Here is a 20,592-nt window from a genome sequence, read left to right on the forward strand (position 1 = left end):
GTAGAAAGTCTCAAAGCACCATGTTTGTGTAATGAAACCATGGAAAGTAGTGCAGCTCGTGAGATCTTGTGTTTGGATGAATGTATGTTTTATGACAGGGAGAACGGATTACATGTCCTGTAAAAGGCAGCATCAAAACACAAACACTGTGTGTTTAGAAATGCAAATGGTTCGTAGCCTAACTATTGGTTGATGATAAGTGACTGGGAACAATATATCTTTTTTTTTTGCAATTCCACCTTTCTTTTGATTAGAAACAGGAAGTAAGATGGTACATTTTATTAGTCACATTCTGGGGTGAATTTAAATTAACCAACAACAAAAAACAACCAACGTACACTTAAATAAATGTCAGTATATTTATGAGAGAGCTTTCTTCCAACAACAAAACATTAAAAGAAAGAAAAGCAGTTTAACCAGGATTCAAAACATGATAGTGATGTTTTAGAAGCTTTAGAGAATCGACACCAAAAGAGATCTACTGTAATTCTGCACTAATTTAATATTAATATTTAAAAAGTATGTATTTAAACCTTTATTTAACTAGGCAAGTCAGTTAAGAACAAATTCTTATTTCCAATGACGGCCAATACTGGCCATACCTGGACGACGCTGGGACCAATACTGGCCATACCTGGACTACGCTGGGACCAAGACTGGCCATACCTGGACTACGCTGGGACCAATACTGGCCATACCTGGACTACGCTGGGACCAAGACTGGCCATACCTGGACTACGCTGGGACCAAGACTGGCCATACCTGGACTACGCTGGGACCAAGACTGGCCATACCTGGACTACGCTGGGACCAAGACTGGCCATACCTGGACTACGCTGGGACCAAGACTGGCCATACCTGGACTACACTGGGACCAAGACTGGCCATACCTGGACTACCCTGGGACCAAGACTGGCCATACCTGGACTACCCTGGGACCAAGACTGGCCATACCTGGACTACACTGGGACCAAGACTGGCCATACCTGGACTACGCTGGGACCAAGACTGGCCATACCTGGACTACGCTGGGACCAAGACTGGCCATACCTGGACGACGCTGGAACCAAGACTGGCCATAAGACTGGGACCAAGACTGGCCATACCTGGACGACGCTGGGACCAAGACTGGCCATACCTGGACGACGCTGGGACCAAGACTGGCCATACCTGGACGACGCTGGGACCAAGACTGGCCATACCTGGACTACGCTGGGACCAAGACTGGCCATACCTGGACTATGCTGGGACCAAGACTGGCCATACCTGGACGACGCTGGGACCAAGACTGGCCAACCTGGACTGGGACCAAGACTAGCCATACCTGGACTACGCTGGGACCAAGACTGGCCATACCTGGACGACGCTGGGACCAAGACTGGCCATACCTGGACGACGCTGGGACCAAGACTGGCCATACCTGGACTACGCTGGGACCAAGACTGGCCATACCCACGCTGGGACCAATACTGGCCATACCTGGACTACGCTGGGACCAAGACTGGCCATACCTGGACGACGCTGGGACCAAGACTGGCCATACCTGGACTACGCTGGGACCAAGACTGGCCATACCTGGACGACGCTGGGACCAAGACTGGCCATACCTGGACTACGCTGGGACCAAGACTGGCCATACCTGGACTACACTGGGACCAAGACTGGCCATACCTGGACTACACTGGGACCAAGACTGGCCATACCTGGACTACACTGGGACCAAGACTGGCCATACCTGGACTACGCTGGGACCAAGACTGGCCATACCTGGACGACGCTGGGACCAAGACTGGCCATACCTGGACGACGCTGGGACCAAGACTGGCCATACCTGGACGACGCTGGGACCAAGACTGGCCATACCTGACGACGCTGGGACCAAGACTGGCCATACCTGGACGACGCTGGGACCAAGACTGGCCATACCTGGACGACGCTGGGACCAAGACTGGCCATACCTGGACTACGCTGGGACCAAGACTGGCCATACCTGGACTACGCTGGGACCAAGACTGGCCATACCTGGACGACGCTGGGACCAAGACTGGCCATACCTGGACTACGCTGGGACCAAGACTGGCCATACCTGGACGACGCTGGGACCAAGACTGGCCATACCTGGACGACGCTGGGACCAAGACTGGCCATACCTGGACGACGCTGGGACCAAGACTGGCCATACCTGGACTACGCTGGGACCAAGACTGGCCATACCTGGACGACGCTGGGACCAAGACTGGCCATACCTGGACGACGCTGGGACCAAGACTGGCCATACCTGGACGACGCTGGGACCAAGACTGGCCATACCTGGACTACGCTGGGACCAAGACTGGCCATACCTGGACGACGCTGGGACCAAGACTGGCCATACCTGGACGACGCTGGGACCAAGACTGGCCATACCTGGACTACGCTGGGACCAAGACTGGCCATACCTGGACTACGCTGGGACCAAGACTGGCCATACCTGGACGACGCTGGGACCAAGACTGGCCATACCTGGACGACGCTGGGACCAAGACTGGCCATACCTGGACGACGCTGGGACCAAGACTGGCCATACCTGGACGACGCTGGGACCATTGTGCGTCGCCATATGCGACTCCCAATCATGGCTGATTGTGATACAGCCTGGATTTGAACCAGGGCGTATGTAGTGATTCTTCTAGCACTAAGATGCAGTACCTTAGGCCGCTGCGCCACTCGGGAACCCTACTAGACAGGATTCAAAACATCATAATGGTGTTGAGAAGCATTAGAGAGAGGATATTACACCTAAGGAGAAAGGACCTAATTCTGAACTAGACAGGATTCAAAACATCATAATAGTGTTGAGAAGCATTAGAGAGAGGATATTAGACCTAAGGAGAAGGGACCTAATTCTGAACTAGACAGGATTCAAAACATCATAATGGTGTTGAGAAGCATTAGAGAGAGGATATTACACCTAAGGAGAAAGGACCTAATTCTGAACTAGACAGGATTCAAAACATCATAATAGTGTTGAGAAGCATTAGAGAGAGGATATTACACCTAAGGAGAAGGGACCTAATTCTGAACTAGACAGGATTCAAAACATAATAGTGTTTTCACTATTTTTTGTTAGCGCTCCCTGTCTCTGGCAAAGTGTTCCATAAAACGTGATTTAGTGGTGTTACATCACACCATGTAATGTTTCAGAACATCTCAGGATGAGGTGTTTTAATACTCCAGCAAAGGGAAGGTTTGATCTCGTTGAAGTTGGTGGCAGCTCAGTTGGCAGTCGTTTGGCTGTGACAAAGCACTACTTTTTCACAGCGAACACATACCAGAACAATGATTTGCGTATTACATTTAGCTGTAATTTCTTTGTTTCCAGAGAATATACATAAATATTTACTCACATATTGAAGCACAGAAGTATGCTAAACTAATTAGAATGAAATGAAATAAAACCACTATAGAATCATCCAGAGTATATATATTATATGTAGACGCAATTGGGCTTTTATGAAAATATTCCATTATGATGAAAATGTGTCCCACATTGGATGGGCATGCATTTTTCTCACACGCACACACACGCACACACACACACACACACACACACACACACACACACACACACACACACACACACACACACACACACACACACACACACACACACACACACACACACACACACACACACACACACACACACACACAGGGAGAGCGGAATCAAATCACACAGCGACATTCTGCTACAGCTAAAAGACATCCATCATTCCTGATGCTGTATCTACATAGTACAGAAGAGAACAACTCCCCAACGTTACGACAACTTTAAACTACTTCAGCTTAACTCATGTAGTGGTTAGAAGAGCTGTCTAAGCACAGTGACTGGAGGGAGGGAGGGAGACACAATTGGGGAGCGAGAGATGGGAGAGGGTGAAGCTGAGAGAGAGAGGAGGAGTGGGCAAGAGGAAGACATTGAGGGAGGAAGGCAGAAGTTTAAAGACGCACACCAACTGAGATGAGAGATGCATTCGTCTTCTCTGTGTCATGCATTCATCTGGCTGTTGAAAATAATAATCCCCCATGCACACATCTTGTCAGATTAGAGAAATATTGATGTGGTAAACAGTTCCTCCTTCTCACATTAGAGATAATCTTTTAACTGGGTCTCCCCCACCATTCTCTATCCTTCCAATGTTCCCCCTTTCACTGACCCTTCTTTCTCTAAATCTCTCTCTCTCTCTTTTTGTCCATCCTCGTTTCACCTTTACTCCTTTCCTTCCCTCGTGCCACCTCTCCTGCCTTCCTCTCTCTCTCCTCCCTTTCTCCCCCTCCCTCTTCTCCCCCTCCCTCTCCCCACCAGTAGTCCCTATAAACGGTCATGTTGACCTGAAGACCAGTCTGACCCCTCCTCTGATCAGCCACACTGCTGCCACCCCCATGCCCGTTCCCAAGCTGCCCTCCGTGGTTGACCCTGCTCCGGGCTATGAGTCCCAACGCGGCAGCAACGTCTCCATGGACCTAGCCTGCTACGACAAGTCTCCGGTTAGTGTATTCCACTAGTCCGCTATCAATTAACTGGATCTTCCCAGGAACCCATGCATTAGGCTCTGTGCCCCCTCTCTGCCCAGGCCCTGTGTGCACAACAACTAAGACTGTAGATATTCAGTCTAACCTGTATTGATGATGTTCAAGAAGACATTTATGATGATTAATATGACCTGTCATCAGCTCAACTCTCTGGCTATTTACTGATGCCAGTTATGACTGATGCCAGTTGTGACTGATGCCAGTTGTGACTGATACCAGCTATGACTGATGCCAGTTATGACTGATGTCATCTATGACTGATGCCAGTTATGACTGAGGCCAGTTGTGACTGATACCAGTTGTGACTGATGTCATCTATGACTGATGCCAGTTGTGACTGATGTCATCTATGACTGATGCCAGTTATGACTGAGGCCAGTTGTGACTGATACCAGTTGTGACTGATGTCATCTATGACTGATGCCAGTTGTGACTGATGTCATCTATGACTGATGCCAGTTGTGACTGATACCAGCTATGACTGATGCCAGTTATGACTGATGCCAGTTGTGACTGATGTCATCTATGACTGATGCCAGTTGTGACTGATGCCAGTTGTGACTGATGCCAGTTGTGACTGGATGCCAGTTGTGACTGGATGCCGGTTGTGACTGGATGCCAGTTGTGACTGGATGCCGGTTGTGACTGATGCCAGTTGTGACTGATGCCAGCAACAATTAAAAACTATAGTAATGACCATTAAGCATTTTTATTATAATTTGTATGGATATATATATATATGACTGGATATATATATATGATATTGACTGATACCTTTTATTTAACTAGGCAAGTTGTCAGAACAAATGCTTATTTACAAAGACTGGGGCTGGGATGAAAAGAAGTAGGAGAAAACACACATCATGACAAGAGAGAAACCACAACACTAAAAACTATAAGAGAGCCCTAAGCATTTTTACAACAACACAGCATGACAAGAGAGAAATCACATTTACACTTTTATTTAAAGAGAGACCTAAGACAACAGAACAGCATGACAATTTAGAAACCACAACACTACGTGAAAAGAGAGACCTAAAAAAAAACACAGCATGACAAGAGAGAAACCACAACACTACGTAAAGAGAGCCCTAAGACAACAACACAGCATGACAAGAGAGAAACCACAACACTACGTAAAGAGAGACCTATGAAACAACACAGCATGACAAGAGAGAAACCACAACACTACGTAAAGAGAGACCTATGACAACAACACAGCATGACAAGAGAGAAACCACAACACTACGTAAAGAGAGCCCTAAGACAACAACACAGCATGACAAGAGAGAAACCACAACACTATGTAAAGAGAGCCCTAAGACAACAACACAGCATGACAAGAGAGAAACCACAACACTACGTAAAGAGAGCCCTAAGACAACAACACAGGATGACAAGAGAGAAACCACAACACTACGTAAAGAGAGCCCTAAGACAACAACACAGCATGACAAGAGAGAAACCACAACACTACGTAAAGAGAGACCTAAGACAACAACACAGCATGACAAGAGAGAAACCACAACACTACGTAAAGAGAGACCTATGACAACAACACAGCATGACAAGAGAGAAACCACAACACTACGTAAAGAGAGACCTAAGACAACAACACAGCATGACAAGAGAGAAACCACAACACTACGTAAAGAGAGCCCTAAGACAACAACACAGCATGACAAGAGAGAAACCACAACACTACGTAAAGAGAGACCTAAGACAACAACACAGCATGACATTGAGGAGAATCTGAGGATTAAGACAAAAACCTGTAGTAACAACATCCTAACATGTAATATTCTATATTGTTATATTCTATATTCTATATAGTTATATTCTATATTCTATATTGTTATATTCTATATTCTACATTGTTATATTCTATATTGTTATATTCTATATTCTATATTGTTATATCCTATATTCTATATTGTTTTTGGTTACTAACGTTCCCTAAGAGTTACAAACGTCCCCCAAGGGTTACAAAAGTTCCCTAGAAAGGGAATTTGTTTACTTCATCTGGCTTTCTTTTTGTCATTCATACCTTCTCTCTTTCTCTCCACCCTCCATCTCTTTCTCTCCAGACCAGTGCCCGTAGCACCTCCCCTTGTGCCCCGTGGAGCTCCGCCTCTGGCTGGACCAGCCGTAGATCAAGCTGGAACAGTGTAGGCCGTGCTCCTTCGCTCAAACGAACAAAGCGTCAGTCTGGCGAACGGCGGTCGCTCCTCTCTGGAGAGGGTGGGTCCAGTTCGGAGGATGATGAGGAGGGAGGAGGGGGGACATCGGAGGGAGATGATGTGTCCCTCTGTCGTACCGACTCCATGTCCCACTCCCAACACCTAGACAGGAGGATGGAGTCTGTGGAGACCAGGGGGCCCATAGACCTGGCCCCTGACATACTGCTACAGGTGAACACACACACACACATTCTTGTGCAGCTAACCTTACCCTAATCCTAGCTCCTAAACCTAACTCCTAACCCTAACCCTAGCTCCTAACCCTAACTCCTAACCCTAACCCTAGCTCCTAAACCTAAACCTAACTCCTAACCCTAACCTTAGCTCCTAAACCTAACTCCTAACCCTAGATCCTAATCCTAAAACTAACTCCTAACCCTTAATGTAATTCTGACCCAAACATTAATTCTAACCTTAACGCGAAACCCCCTAGAAATAGCATTTTGTTTGTTTACTATTAGTGGGACTTCACAAGAATAGACACACACACACACACACACACACACACACACACACACACACACACACACACACACACACACACACACACACACACACACACACACACACACACACACACACACACACACACACACACACACACACACACACACACACACACACACACACACACACACACACACAGGGGATCTATAGACCCCCTAAACACTACTCTCATTTTATTGATAGTCCATTTTACGTGACAACGGCAGTTATCACTAGATAGAACCACATTCTTGAGTGTTTTAAAATGCCTTCAAGTACCTATAAATGACTGTGTTAACCATGGTTGTAAAACTCTAGGTGCCCTTCCTGTATCGCTCAGCCAGTATACACAGCTCCAGACCCCCCTCGCTAGGAGGCCTGAGAGCCCCAGAACGCAGTGACTGTAACGGGAAAGGCACTCCGGCCCCTGGGGGGGCCCTGGCCCAGACACAGCTCCCCCTCGAGGACAACACAGAGGACGAAGCGGCAGAGGAGGAGGTTGTGGGTCGTGTCACCAGGCTGTCACGCTGGCTGGAGAGGAAACAGCCAGAGTATTGTCGAAAGAGAGATACCTGGTCCCTGTACATATTGCCCCCGGACTCCAGGTGACACGCACACACACACACACACGATGATCTCATCCCGAATCATTTTTGCATGTCATGCTTCATTCTCCATCTTAAGGTCTCAGTTTGTTGATTCTCCATCTTAAGGTCTCACGCTGTTGATTCTCCATCTTAAGGTCTCACTCTGTTGATTCTCCATCTTAAGGTCTCACTCTGTTGATTCTCCATCTTAAGGTCTCACTCTGTTGGTTCTCCATCTTAAGGTCTCACTCTGTTGATTCTCCATCTTAAGGTCTCACTCTGTTGATTCTCCATCTTAAGGTCTCACTCTGTTGATTCTCCATCTTAAGGTCTCACTCTGTTGTCTCACTCTGTTCTGGACATTATCACCTGTTGATTCTCCATCTTAAGGTCTCACTCTGTTGATTCTCCATCTTAAGGTCTCACTCTGTTGATTCTCTTAAGGTCTCACTCTGTTTGGGACCCTCCCTCCCTCCCTCCCCTCCCTCCCTCCCTCCCTCCCTCCCTCCCTCCCTCCCTCCCTCCCTCCCTCCCTCCCTCCCTCCCTCCCTCCCTCCCTCCCTCCCTCCCTCCCTCCCTCCCTCCCTCCATTGCTCCCATTCAGCCTCTGTGGCTTTGAACTGTGTCTGAATGTATGATTATAGGGCCTGGTGGAGAATGTGTGTGTGTGTTTCAGGTTGGAAAATGTGTTTCACACCTTAGCCCTAGTCAACATTCTCCAGCCCAGAGCTTTAGTAATTCCACAACAAAAGCCCATCCATTCTCTACCCTCCCTCTCCTACTCTCCCCTCTACTTCCACATACTTGTGACTCCTCCTCCTCTTTTCTACTCTCCTCCCCCTGTTCTCCTCCTCTTCTCTCTCCCTCTCCTGCTTTCCGCCTTAAAATCCTTCTGGAGGTGGCTGTCTCACAGTGTTGTGCTGACAGTAGAATCCCTCGATGGCCATGATAGAACCCAGTGTTTTGTCCTAACAGTGGCCATGATAGAACCCAGTGTTCTGTCTTAACAGTGGCCATGGTAGAACCCAGAGTTCTGTCCTAACAGTGGCCATGGTAGAACACAGTGTTCTGTCCTAACAGTTCCCATGGGAGAACCCAGTGTGTTGCTCTAACAGTTCCCATGGTAGAACCCAGTGTGTTGCTCTAACAGTTTCCATGGTAGAACCCAGTGTGTTGCTCTAACAGTTCCCATGGTAGAACCCAGTGTGTTGCTCTAACAGTTCCCATGGTAGAACCCAGTGTGTTGCTCTAACAGTTCCCATGGTAGAACCCAGTGTCCTGTTCTAACAGTTCCCATGGTAGAACCCAGTGTTCCGTCCTAACAGTTTCCATGATAGAATCCAGTCTGTTGCTCTAACAGTTCCCATGGTAGAACCCAGTGTTCCGTCCTAACAGTTTCCATGGTAGAACACAGTGTTCTGTTCTAACAGTGCCCTTGTTGTGACCCAGTCGCAGTGTGAAGTAGGGTGTGTTCTAACAGTGACACTGAGGACACAAGTATTGTGTGGAATGGAAAAGGGGAAGGGGGATACCTAGTGCAGTCTGTCTGTCTGTCTGTCTGTCTGTCTGTCTGTCTGTCTGTCTGTCTGTCTGTCTGTCTGTCTGTCTGTCTGTCTGTCTGTCTGTCTGTCTGTCTGTCTGTCTGTCTGTCTGTCTGTCTGTCTGTCTGTCTGTCTGTCTGTCTGCCTGCCTGCCTGCCTGCCTGCCTGCCTGCCTGCCTGCCTGCCTGCCTGCCTGCCTGCCTGCCTGCCTGCCTGCCTGCCTGCCTGCCTGCCTGCCTGCCTGCCTGCCTGCCTGCCTGCCTGCCTGCCTGCCTGCCTGCCTGCCTGCCTGCCTGCCTGCCTGCCTGCCTGCCTGTCTAACTGTCTAACTGTCTAACTGTCTAACTGTCTAACTGTCTAACTGTCTAACTGTCTGCTTGTCTCCCCGTCTCACCCTAACATGAAGGATAAAGTCGACATCCTACCGTGGGAGTGAGCGTGATGTCCCTGGTCAACATAATGAATGCATGATGGATACTTTAACAATGAGAGCTAGCATGCAGAGATGAGAGGATTTACGTCATCTAGTGTAGCTAATGATGTGAATAGTCAAACACACATGCAGACACAAAAACTTGTACACACAAACACACACACACACTGTCTGTCGTCATAATGATTGTTTGCCTGAAGATTAAACAGATCTGAGGGATAGTGCTATTGTTGTGTTCTGGGACAGAGACATAGCTGTTGTTGTCTTCTGGGACAGGGACATAGCTGTTGTTGATTTCCGGGACAAAGACATAGCTGTTGTTGTCTTCTGGGACAGAGACATAGCTGTTGTTGTGTTCTGGGACAGAGACATAGCTGTTGTTGTCTTCTGGGACAGAGACATAGCTGTTGTTGTCTTCTGGGACAGGGACATAGCTGTTGTTGTCTTCTGGGACAGGGACATAGCTGTTGTTGTCTTCTGGGACAGGGACATAGCTGTTGTTGTCTTCTGGGACAAGCTGTTGTTGTCTTCTGGGACAGGGACATAGCTGTTGTTGTCTTCGGGACAAAGACATAGCTGTTGTTATCTTCTGGGACAGGGACATAGCTGTTGTTGTCTTCTGGGACAGGGACATAGCTATTGTTGTCTTCTGGGACAGAGACATAGCTGTTGTTGTCTTCTGAGACAGAGACATAGCTGTTGTTGTCTTCTGTACATCACTGCTCTTGATAGTATCACTGATATTTAATAAGCTTTACGCATCGGCCTCACGGCCTTCGTCAGAGCTTTTGTGACTTTTTTAATATTAGCACCTTTATGTGGACCTCGTCCCTCCCACATCCGTTCCACACATCAAAAAGGGTTGGAGGCGAAGGAAAACAAATAAGTGCTGCCAAATATAACAACATGCTTTTCATAAATATTAAAATAAAGTGTGTAAATAAAACATATTAAACACGTCTGTAAAACCACAATGAGGACATGGCAAGTTTTCATTAGTCATTGGGTACATCGTACGAAAAACATCAGAGTAATCTTAAATAGGCACATAATTCATGTTCAAATTCACAACATAACATACATGGGCATTTCATCATTAAGACCTTTAGGAAATAATGTCTGGAGGGTGAAAACAAAAAGAATGCTCAGATGTGCGAGTGCCTTTTGAATTTTGAACTACTTTACAATATGACAGACAGGATCCGTCAGAGTGGGTTCTCTTCTGTACATTATGACAGACAGGATCCGTCAGAGTGGGTTCTCTTCTCTATATTATGACAGACAGGATCCGTCAGAGTGGGTTCTCTTCTGTACATTGTGACAGACAGGATCCCTCAGAGTGGGTTCTCTTTTGTACATTGTGACAGACAGGATCCGTGAGAGTGGGTTCTCTTCTGTACATTGTGACAGACAGGATCCGTGAGAGTGGGTTCTCTTCTGTACATTATGACAGACAGGATCCGTCAGAGTGGGTTCTCATCTGTACATTATGACAGACAGGATCCGTCAGAGTGGGTTCTCTTCTGTACATTATGACAGACAGGATCCGTGAGAGTGGGTTCTCTTCTGTACATTATGACAGACAGGATCCCTCAGAGTGGGTTCTCTTCTGTACATTGTGACAGACAGGATCCGTCAGAGTGGGTTCTCTTCTGTACATTATGACAGACAAGATCCGTCAGAGTGGGTTCTCTTCTGTACATTGTGACAGACAGGATCCGTCAGAGTGGGTTCTCTTCTCTATATTATGACAGACAGGATCCGTCAGAGGGGGTTCTCTTCTGTAAATTATGACAGACAGGATCCCTCAGAGTGGGTTCTCTTCTGTACATTATGACAGACAGGATCCGTCAGAGTGGGTTCTCTTCTGTACATTATGACAGACAGGATCCGTGAGAGTGGGTTCTCTTCTGTACATTATGACAGACAGGATCCCTCAGAGTGGGTTCTCTTCTGTACATTATGACAGACAGGATCCCTCAGAGTGGGTTCTCTTCTGTACATTGTGACAGACAGGATCCGTCAGAGTGGGTTCTCTTCTGTACATTATGACAGACAGGATCCGTCAGAGTGGGTTCTCTTCTGTACATTGTGACAGACGAGATCCGTCAGAGTGGGTTCTCTTCTGTACTCGGTGACAGACAGGATCCGTCAGAGTGGGTTCTCTTCTCTATATTATGACAGACAGGATCCGTCAGAGTGGGTTCTCTTCTCTATATTATGACAGACAGGATCCGTCAGAGTGGGTTCTCTTCTCTATATTATGACAGACAGGATCCGTCAGAGTGGGTTCTCTTCTCTATATTATGACAGACAGGATCCGTCAGAGTGGGTTCTCTTCTCTATATTATGACAGACAGGATCCGTCAGAGTGGGTTCTCTTCTCTATATTATGACAGACAGGATCCTTCAGAGCGGGTTCTCTTCTCTATATTATGACAGACAGGATCCTTCAGAGTGGGTTCTCTTCTCTATATTATGACAGACATGATCCGTCAGAGGGGTTCTCTTCTCTATATTATGACAGACAGGATCCGTCAGAGGGGTTCTCTTCTGTATATTATGACAGACAGGATCCTTCAGAGTGGGTTCTCTTCTGTACATTATGACAGACAGGATCCGTCAGAGTGGGTTCTCTTCTCTATATTATGACAGACAGGATCCGTCAGAGTGGGTTCTCTTCTCTATATTATGACAGACAGGATCCCTCAGAGTGGGTTCTCTTCTGTACATTATGACAGACAGGATCCGTCAGAGTGGGTTCTCTTCTGTACATTATGACAGACAGGATCCTTCAGAGTGGGTTCTCTTCTGTACATTATGACAGACAGGATCCGTCAGAGTGGGTTCTCTTCTCTATATTATGACAGACAGGATCCGTCAGAGTGGGTTCTCTTCTCTATATTATGACAGACAGGATCCGTCAGAGTGGGTTCTCTTCTCTATATTATGACAGACAGGATCCGTCAGAGTGGGTTCTCTTCTGTACATTATGACAGACAGGATCCGTCAGAGTGGGTTCTCTTCTGTACATTATGACAGACAGGATCCGTCAGAGTGGGTTCTCTTCTGTACATTATGACAGACAGGATCCGTCAGAGTGGGTTCTCTTCTGTACATTATGACAGACAGGATCCGTCAGAGTGGGTTCTCTTCTGTACATTATGACAGACAGGATCCGTCAGAGTGGGTTCTCTTCTGTATATTATGACAGACAGGATCCGTCAGAGTGGGTTCTCTTCTGTATTATGACAGACAGGATCCGTCAGAGTGGGTTCTCTTCTCTATATTATGACAGACAGGATCCGTCAGAGTAGGTTCTCTTCTCTATATTATGACAGACAGGATCCGTCAGAGTGGGTTCTCTTCTCTATATTATGACAGACAGGATCCGTCAGAGTAGGTTCTCTTCTCTATATTATGACAGACAGGAACAGTCAGAGTGGGTTCTCTTCTCTATATTATGACAGACAGGATCCGTCAGAGTGGGTTCTCTTCTCTATATTATGACAGACAGGATCCGTCAGAGTGGGTTCTCTTCTCTATATTATGACAGACAGGATCCTTCAGAGCGGGTTCTCTTCTGTACATTATGACAGACAGGGTCCGTCAGAGTGGGTTCTCTTCTCTATATTATGACAGACAGGATCCGTCAGAGGGGCTTCTCTTCTGTAAATTATGACAGACAGGATCCCTCAGAGTGGGTTCTCTTCTGTACATTATGACAGACAGGATCCGTCAGAGTGGGTTCTCTTCTGTACATTATGACAGACAGGATCCGTGAGAGTGGGTTCTCTTCTGTACATTATGACAGACAGGATCCGTCAGAGTGGGTTCTCTTCTATATTATGACAGACAGGATCCGTCAGAGTGGGTTCTCTTCTCTATATTATGACAGACAGGATCCGTCAGAGTGGGTTCTCTTTTCTATATTATGACAGACAGGATCCGTCAGAGTGGGTTCTCTTCTCTATATTATGACAGACAGGATCTGTCAGAGTGGGTTCTCTTCTCTATATTATGACAGACAGGATCCGTCAGAGTGGGTTCTCTTCTCTATATTATGACAGACAGGATCCGTCAGAGTGGGTTCTCTTCTCTATATTATGACAGACAGGATCCGTCAGAGTGGGTTCTCTTCTCTATATTATGACAGACAGGATCTGTCAGAGTCGGTTCTCTTCTCTATATTATTTATGACAGACAGGATCCGTCAGAGTGGGTTCTCTTCTCTATATTATGACAGACAGGATCCGTCAGAGTGGGTTCTCTTCTCTATATTATGACAGACAGGATCCGTCAGAGTGGGTTCTCTTCTCTATATTATGACAGACAGGATCCGTCAGAGTGGGTTCTCTTCTCTATATTATGACAGACAGGATCCGTCAGAGTGGGTTCTCTTCTCTATATTATGACAGACAGGATCCGTCAGAGTGGGTTCTCTTCTCTATATTATGACAGACAGGATCCGTCAGAGTGGGTTCTCTTCTGTACATTATGACAGACAGGATCCGTCAGAGTGGGTTCTCTTCTCTATATTATGACAGACAGGATCCGTCAGAGTGGGTTCTCTTCTCTATATTATGACAGACAGGATCCGTCAGAGTGGGTTCTCTTCTCTATATTATGACAGACAGGATCCCTCAGAGTGGGTTCTCTTCTCTATATTATGACAGACAGGATCCTCAGAGTGGGTTCTCTTCTCTACTCTATGACAGACAGGATCCGTCAGAGTGGGTTCTCTTCTGTACTCGGTGACAGACAGGATCCGTCAGAGTGGGTTCTCTTCTCTATATTATGACAGACAGGATCCGTCAGAGTGGGTTCTCTTCTCTATATTATGACAGACAGGATCCGTCAGAGTGGGTTCTCTTCTCTATATTATGACAGACAGGATCCGTCAGAGTGGGTTCTCTTCTCTATATTATGACAGACAGGATCCGTCAGGGTGGGTTCTCTTCTCTATATTATGACAGACAGGATCCGTCAGAGTGGGTTCTCTTCTCTATATTATGACAGACAGGATCCGTCAGAGTGGGTTCTCTTCTCTATATTATGACAGACAGGATCCGTCAGAGTGGGTTCTCTTCTCTATATTATGACAGACAGGATCCGTCAGAGTGGGTTCTCTTCTCTATATTATGACAGACAGGATCCGTCAGAGTGGGTTCTCTTCTCTATATTATGACAGACAGGATCCGTCAGAGTGGGTTCTCTTCTCTATATTATGACAGACAGGATCCGTCAGAGTGGGTTCTCTTCTCTATATTATGACAGACAGGATCCGTCAGAGTGGGTTCTCTTCTCTATATTATGACAGACAGGATCCGTCAGAGTGGGTTCTCTTCTCTATATTATGACAGACAGGATCCGTCAGAGTCGGTTCTCTTCTCTATATTATGACAGACAGGATCCGTCAGAGTGGGTTCTCTTCTCTATATTATGACAGACAGGATCCGTCAGAGTCGGTTCTCTTCTGTATGTTTTGCTCGTTTCTCTTTCTGTTTCAGCAGCTGAGACTTTATTGCCAGTTATTCAGTTGTGGATCGTTGAATTACTGTGTATGTGAGAACGGAATGTATGTGGTCCCGACATCATCACTTCTGAGTGAGCGATATTGTTAACGTGCAATATGCTTTATTCATTTAGACCACAACTGTGTTCATCAGATCATACTACAGTCCGGAATGTTGTACTTTATATTATAGACACATCTCATCATCATGTGTTTTCCAATTATATAAAAGTGTATTTTAAGAATGAAGTTGTGTCTCTGTGTGTGTGTTTGTGTGTGTGTGTGTGTGTGTGTGTGTGTGTGTGTGTGTGTGTGTGTGTGTGTGTGTGTGTGTGTTCTCCAGGTTTCGAATGGCGTGCAACAAGATAATATCCCACAAGATGTTTGACCACGTCGTTCTGGTCATCATCTTCCTCAACTGCATCACCATCGCCATGGAGAGGCCTAGAATAGAGGCATATAGCGTGGTGAGTGACACACACACACACACACACACACACACACACACACACACACACACACACACACACACAACTGTAATCAGTGGAAAACATAAAAATGCACATATATTTCTCACAGGTGCTCTAGCTGTAATTCCAAGCCCCTGTAATGAGGTGATTATTGAAATTGGATGAAAATGGAGATTGTATTGCCTGTCAGAGATCTCCCCACCATGGCTAGTAGGACAAACACACACACACACACACACACACACACACACACACACACACACACACACACACACACACACACACACACACACACACACACACACACACACACACACACACACACACACACACCTGATGTTATTGTGCCTCCATCTCAATGGCCTGGGTTATTGCTGAATCTGATTGGTTTTTATCTGGTGTGTATATACTGTTGGTGGTTTAGAATGAATGGCTTTGATTGTGAGTTACATTCGCTAGAGATTTAGTCAATGTTTTATTTACGAACAAAGGCAGTTTCAGTTATAGCTTTTGCTGCATGCTTACTTACTCATGTACAGTAGCCTTCCACATACTCTTTTTGCAATTTCACTTGTCTGTAAAGTGATGGGAGTAAGACCGTGTACCATTTACTCTGACGTGGGTAACCTACTTGTTTTCTAAAAATGCTTGATTGGGAGCTGCGTTTGCTAGAGATTTTTCTGTCATTATAGATTACTAGTAAATACTGTGGAGTTTATTGATTTTGCTGCGTATGTAGAGTGGGGTCCGAATTTGTTGACACCCTTGTAAAGATGAGAAAAAATTCCTTTATAAAATAAATAATTAAAACACTGAGCTATATTTCTTCTTTAAAATATTGCGATATTATACTATTTTATTATAATACAAATTCTCACAGGAATAGATTTTGTTTAACAAGTACAAATATAATGATTGACCCCTCTGTTTTCAATATCTTTCAAATACCTCACCTTGCGAAGATAATGACACTGAGCCTTTTTCTAAAATATTGAGATTGGAGATTGGGAGTGATCTAAGACCATTCCTCCATACAGAATCTTTCCAGGTCTTGATATCCTTGGTCTGTGCTTATGGAGCGGCAGGAAGCCTAGTGGTTAGAGAGTTGGACTAGTAACCGCCGAACTCGAATCCCCGAGCTAACAAGGTAAAAATCTGTTGTTCTGCCCCTGAACAAGGCAGTTAACTCACTGTTCCTAGGCCATCATTGAAAATAAGAATTTGTTTTTAACTGACTTGCCTAATTAAATAAAGATAAAATATTGATTAACCTCTTCAATTCGAACTGAGATGGCCTTTGCAAAATGTTGATTTTGAGGCCAATTCATATTTCTTTGTAGATATTGATGTGTGTTTGGGGTTATTATCTTACTAGAAGTTCCACTTGCAGCCAAGTTTCAGCCTCCTGGCAGAAGCAACCAGGTGTTTGGGTAAAATATCCTGGTACTGGGTAGAGTTAATCATGCCGTTGACCTTAACAAGGGCCCCAAGAGCAATGGAAACGAAATAGCCTCATGACATCACCGATTCACCACCATATTTTACAGTAGGTATGGGGTTCTTTTCTGGTCATGCGTTCTCATTTTGACGCCAAACCCACCACTGATTCACTTGGCTCTATTTTTCATGTCATCTGATCAAAGTACCAGTTTCAATCCAAGTGCCAATGCCGTTTAGTAAACTCCCGGCGTTTCCGTTTGTTGGATGACATGAAAATAGCGCTCTTTGACCAGCGCTCTTTGCCCAGCTTTCTTTGACCAGCGCTCTTTGACCAGCGCTCTTTGACCAGCGCTCTTTGCCCAGCGCTCTTTGACCAGCGCTCTTTGACCAGGGCTCTTTGACCACGAGCACCAGTGGATTTTGCTTCGAACCAAGAATGCATGAAAACCATTGAAAATGGATCTAGAAGGATTCTGCATGGATGAATGGTCTAAGATCCCTCCCAATGTGTTCGCCAACCCATAAAACATTTTCGAGAAAAAGCTCAGTGCTGTTATCCTATACAGATGTGTCAATCATTTGGACCCCTACCTTTTTGAGAGAAGAAATATATTACTTGTTATATATTAGTTAGTATAAAATAATAGAATTTTCCTTTTTTTTTGTCCATCGAATATGACTCGGTATTTCAAGTCTTATTTTAAACAGTCATTTTTGCTCATCTTCATCAAGGGTGTCAATCATTTCAGACCACACTGTGTATACTTCCACAGGATCGTATTTGACCTGTCCCATTTACACAGGAGTAAACAGCTACGTGTTTCTCTTATGCATTTGACCTGTCCCATTTACACCGCAGTAAACATCTACATGTTTCTCTTATGCATTTGACCTGTCCCATTTACACAGCAGTAAACAGCTACGTGTTTCTCTTATGCATTTGACCTGTCCCATTTACACAGCAGTAAACAGCTACGTGTTTCTCTTATGCATTTGACCTGTCCCATTTACACAGCAGTAAACAGCTACGTGTTTCTCTTATGCATTTGACCTGTCCCATTTACACCGCAGTAAACATCTACATGTTTCTCTTATGCATTTGACCTGTCCCATTTACACCGCAGTAAACAGCTACGTGTTTCTCTTATGCATTTGACCTGTCCCATTTACACAGCAGTAAACAGCTACGTGTTTCTCTTATGCATTTGACCTGTCCCATTTACACCGCAGTAAACATCTACGTGTTTCTCTTATGCATTTGACCTGTCCCATTTACACAGCAGTAAACAGCTACGTGTTTCTCTTATGCATTTGACCTGTCCCATTTACACAGCAGTAAACAGCTACGTGTTTCTCTTATGCATTTGACCTGTCTCATTTACACAGCAGTAAACAGCTACGTGTTTCTCTTATGCATTTGACCTGTCTCATTTACACAGCAGTAAACAGCTATGTGTTTCTCTTATGCATTTGACCTGTCTCATTTACACAGCAGTAAACAGCTACGTGTTTCTCTTATGCATTTGCAGAACAATACATTTATCCTTCGGTAATGATCACATTTAGTGTGGAATGTTGGGTGAATAATTGATTTAGTGTCTCAAAAATGATTCTCCAGCTTGGCACCACGTATCACAATGTGGTTGTCAGGCTTTTGATGTTTTAACACCACCCCAAACAACATCTGCTTAGTTACTGGTCTTTGGATCATGAAATGAATTCATGGTACAACAGACATTTATTCAATGTTTCATCTTTAGGGGTTATTATGAGGTTGACTGGGCTGGAATATAATGAATAATGTCGACAGTTGTTTTTTCAAAACTTTGTATTATGTTTATGTTTTTTCCACATTGTATGTTGAGGGATGTAAAATAGGAAGGAGAGAAGAGGAGAAGGAAAGGAAGGATATGATGAGAGAGGAGAAAGAAGGAGAGGATGAGGGAGGAGAAAGAAGAGGACAAGAGAGGAGAAAGAAGAGAACAAGAGAGGAGAAAGAAGGAGAGGACGAGGGAGGAAAAAGAAGGAGAGGAGAAAAGGAGAGGAGAAAGAAGGAGAGGACGAGAGAGGAGAAAGAAGGAGAGGACGAGGGAGGAAAAAGAAGGAGAGGAGAAAAAAGGAGAGGAGAAAGAAGGAGAGGACGAGAGAGGAGAAAGAAGAGAACAAGAGAGGAGAAAGGAGAGGACGAGAGAGGAAGGACGGGACGAGAGAGGAAAGGACAGGAGAGGACGAGAGAGGAGAAAGCAAGGAGAGGACGAGAGAGGAAGGAGAGGGCGAGAGAGAAAGGAGAGGACGAGACCGGAAAGGAGAGGATGAGACTGGAAAGGATAGGACAAGAGTGGAAGGAGGGGAGGAGAGATGAAGTAGAGGAAGAGAGAGGAAAGGAGAGGACGAGAGAGGCAGGTAAGGACAAGAGAGGAAGGAAAGGACGAGAGAGGAAGGAGAGGACGAGAGAGGAAAGGAGAGGGCGAGAGAGGAAGGAAAGGACGAGAGAGGAAGGAAAGGACGAGACAGGAAGGAGAGGACGAGAGAGGAAAGGAGAGGACGAGAGAGGAAGGAGAGGACGAGAGAGGATGAGAGAGGAGAACGAAGGAGAGGACGAGAGAGGAGAGGACAGGAGAGGAAAGGAGAGGACAAGAGAGAAAGGAGTGGATGAGAGAGGAAGGCAAGGATTAGAGAGGAAACGAGAGGACGAGAGGAAGGTGAGGATGAGAGAGGAAGGAGAGGACGAGAGGAAGGAGTGGATGAGAGAGGAAGATGAGGATGAGAGAGGAAAGAGAGGACGAGAGGAAGGAGTGGACGAGAGAGGAAGATGAGGATGAGAGAGGAAAGAGAGGATGAGAGGAAGGAGTGAATGAGAGAGGAAGATGAGGATGAGAGAGGAAGATGAGGATGAGAGAGGAAAGAGAGGATGAGAGGAAGGAGTGAATGAGAGAGGAAGATGAGGATGAGAGAGGAAAGAGAGGATGAGAGGAAGGAGTGGATGAGAGAGGTAGGTGAGGATGAGAGAGGAAGAGAGGACGAGAGGAAGGAGTGGACGAGAGAGGAAGGTGAGGATGAGAGAGGAAGGAGAGGACGAGAGGAAGGAGTGGACGAGAGAGGAAGGTGAGGATGAGAGAGGAAGGAGAGGACGAGAGGAAGGAGTGGAGGAGAGAGGAAGGTGAGGATGAGAGAGGAAGGAGAGGACGAGAGGAAGGAGTGGACGAGAGAGGAAGGTGAGGATGAGAGAGGAAGGAGAGGACGAGAGGAAGGAGTGGACGAGAGAGGAAGGTGAGGATGAGAGAGGAATGAGAGGACGAGAGGAAGGA

At 45.8% G+C, this 20,592-nt stretch overlaps 1 pseudogene; it reads left to right on the forward strand.

The window, feature by feature from the left end:
* The window catches only part of LOC118375223 (voltage-dependent T-type calcium channel subunit alpha-1G-like), a 346,606-nt pseudogene that overhangs the window by 212,958 nt on the left and 113,056 nt on the right, over positions 1-20,592 (forward strand).

Source organism: Oncorhynchus keta, chromosome 3 (genome assembly GCF_023373465.1).
Source record: "Oncorhynchus keta strain PuntledgeMale-10-30-2019 chromosome 3, Oket_V2, whole genome shotgun sequence".
Taxonomy (NCBI): domain Eukaryota; kingdom Metazoa; phylum Chordata; class Actinopteri; order Salmoniformes; family Salmonidae; genus Oncorhynchus; species Oncorhynchus keta.